The sequence below is a fragment of the Schistocerca nitens genome, unplaced genomic scaffold (genome assembly GCF_023898315.1).
Source record: "Schistocerca nitens isolate TAMUIC-IGC-003100 unplaced genomic scaffold, iqSchNite1.1 HiC_scaffold_220, whole genome shotgun sequence".
Lineage (NCBI taxonomy): Eukaryota > Metazoa > Arthropoda > Insecta > Orthoptera > Acrididae > Schistocerca > Schistocerca nitens.
Genome location: NW_026045761.1, coordinates 78,449 through 81,984, shown reverse-complemented (window position 1 = coordinate 81,984; position 3,536 = coordinate 78,449).

Sequence of the window (3,536 nt, the reverse complement as noted above, 5' to 3'; positions counted from 1 at the left end):
AAACTTCCTCTCTTTCAAAATTTCAATTTTAACTACAATACAATAATTCGGACAAATATAAACACCGCACACCTCAGTCACAACTCAGTCAGAAATGGATACTGTGCTACGACTGACTGTTACATCTTGTTTTTTTCGTGACACTGGCGAGGTAAAGACGCCGTGTCTCCTAGATGATAGTCTCATGCTTCTCCGGGACTGCATTTCCCGGAATTTGAAGCCTGGTAGCAACTCGAAAGTTCTTTGTCGAAGATATGTGACAAATTTTTCCACAGATCATTAATAAAAAGTATTTTTCCCCACTTGCCGACCTTTTCCCATCACTCAGCAAAGATTTTAAATCAATATTTAATTTAAGACATTAATATTTTAGGTGGAAATACAAGAATGAGCGTAGCTGGGTCTTTACAATATATTAACGACCATTTGTGTTGTTGTTGTATTTAATTTTCCTTCTTTCGTCTACTTCTCAGTATACGAGCGTCCCACCACATTAAGATTTGGATTTTTGAAAAGTAATGTCTTGAGAATATACGTTCAATGACTGATAAATTCATGGCTGCAGTAAGGAAGATCTGCCCACTAACGAATTCAGTTATATCTGTAACAATAGGAACGTAATCAGGAATAGCTCGTGATGGTGATGTAATCTGCAAATAGGAATAACAGGTATACATTCCTAACGTGGGATGTAAAAGTCATTCTCTTACTCGCAGGAGAAGATCTTCTGTGATGTTTGGAAACTGGGAGACGAGGTGCTGGCGGAAGTAAAGCTGTGAGGGCGGACTGTATATCGTGCTTGGGTAGCTCAGTTTGCCTGTATGGTAGCTCAGCGTGTTCTGTCAGAGGGTTAGCTGGCACCTATAATAATAATAATAAAAATAAAAAAACTGAGTGAATAGATCAACAACGAACTTCAACGGGTGTCATGCGACGTCCGCCCCGAACAAATCCAACGAGCAGTAACGAATTAAATGTGATTAAAAAGAAAAGAATATCGGTAGCGCTCTTGCCCGTGAAAGGCAAGGTGCTGTGTTCGGATCTCAATCCGGCACACAGTTTTAATCTACCAGGAAGCTTCAGCTGCAGAGTAAAAATTTCATTCTGAAAACATCCCCGAGGTTGTGGCTAAGCCTTCTCTCCGCAATATCCTTCCTTCCAGTAGTGCTAGTCCTACAAGTTCCGCAGGAGAGCTTCTGTGAAGTTTGGAAGGTAGAAGACGAGGTACTGGTGGAAGGAAAGTTGTGAGGACGGGTCATGTGTCATGATGGGATAGTTCAGTCGGTAAAGCACTTGCCAGCGAAAGGCAAAGGTCCTCAGTTCGAGTCTCGCCTGGGTGCACAGTTTTAATCTACCAGGAAGTTTCATGGTGTTCTTAATTCCGTTTCAATTGTCAAAACATCATGGTGCACAATATTTTTGTCATAGATGCCTCAACTCTTTTACTATGAGTGAAGGTCTAAGAATGCTCCTTTCTGATAGATGCGGAAATGCCTATGGGGAAAAGAAGTTCTTCAAGCTTAAAAGCACCTTTCATCAACACCCTCTTCCATTATCATAGATGCTGACTTTAAGTGGAATACTGTCTTTCATACTACCATTACTGGACAGAACGTACTATGTATGGCAGTCTATCAATCTGCATACTTGTATGACTCTAGCGCCAGTCATTCCGATTCATACATCAGGGATAATCCCGTAATCTGGTTGCCCTCTGAGCTAAAAAATCGTGCAGGGTAAGTGGATTACACTTACCACACAAAATCGCCATGACCAACTCGCTATTGAATGATGGCTTATACGAGCAAGCGGTTGACGGTTATATTTGTGAACTGCCATTGAACAGCAAAGCGGAAACTCCAATGAGATAATTCTCATCTATGGGAAAGTTCTGTGGTGTATCCCACAGCACATGCAACTTGTAATACCAACTGCCATGACACATACCCAACTTCTTCCATAATATGAGCAGGTATGACGCTCACTTCCGTGTTAATCACTCGTCTCACTTCGGCTTAAGAGGTGATACATGAAAAAGTTGAAAACTTAATTTCATTTTCCAAGCGAATCACTCCAAAAATAATGCTCCGCTTCCTGGATTCACTACATTTCTTCAGAAACGTGCTGAGATGCTGCGTCAGGAGTCTATGCATATCACCAGGGCTGCATATCCTGAGGATGCACAATTTCTGCTCGTGACGAAGAATGGGATCTTTTCCTTACTATTAACTGAGGTCGAAGGAGGAAATTAAAGAAATCTTGTTGCCCGACATAACCGTATTCTCCAGTAAACTCACGGACACCGCTATAACAGGTGCGGAATGTGGACATCCGATGAATGTTTGGCAGAGTTCAACTGGGGGAATATGCTAGATAATAAATGAACACCGACGAATGCCTTCTGACAGACATCTTTGAGAAACTCCGGGCACATATACTCTGGATCCTACCTTCTATTAGGCCGCACCAGGGCTTTGATGGGAAACAATGTAAAAAATTTTAAAAGGAATACGTGTCAGCATTGAACTGTTGGCTTATGTAGACATGTTACTCTTTTTCCGAATGCAGGATTCGTGGGGGACTTGGCCAGTGCATGTACAAGTACGCGAATATGAATGAGGGTGGAGGAGTACAAGCCATCTGACAATTTGTGTTACATTCTTTACTTGGATGTAAAAAAACGTCCACGGGCATGTCGTGCAACAATCTCCGTACAGTAATCTCTGCTGATTGAAAGATTCCAATGACTGTCCAAAGAGGAAATCGCCAGATTGGAGAAAAAGATTCGAGATATGTCTACGGATTCTGGTGAAGGATATGTCATAGAGGCAGACACGGAACAGTCTAATAATTTGCACGACGTGTGTATCGACTTGCCACTGTGTTCGGAGCGCCTAGTCCACCACAGTTGTTGCCTGTCCAGGCGGATGACAATGCACTCGAATCACCAGAGATGCATTCTGCGCTACAAAAACCCTCAGCAATGTCTCAATTTGGGGATGAAACTTATTAGCGTCACCGGCATCACCTTCTACAAGCAGCGTCCCTGGTTGAAGGACTGCATTGATGTAAAAATGTAGAAGAGAGCTCTCGCGACGTGTTATTTCGAAAAGGATTATTATAAATTAATGTATAATTTTGTTTTCGGAAGAACCATGAAAAATGTAAGAATGCACCGTGAAATTCATTTACTTTACCATTGCGATAGAAAGAGAATATATCACCAGCCCAAATTTTAAGTGGGCCACTACCTTTAATGAAGGACTAGTCGCTGTGCAGATGAGAAAGATTTCAGTGCATTTCACGAAGCCTGCGTCGGTATGTGGATTATGAATATCTCCAAACTCCACATGTACCGATTTCGCTATGAGGCTGCGTAGCCAAGCATCGTTGATCCCAAAGTACTTTATATAGACACAGATAATTTCTTCTACTGGGTTAAAAGCTGCGACCCATACGAAGTGATTAGGTACTGTCCCGAAGCATTCGACAAGTCTTGACATAATCCTTAAGGCATAATACTTCAAAACGAGAAC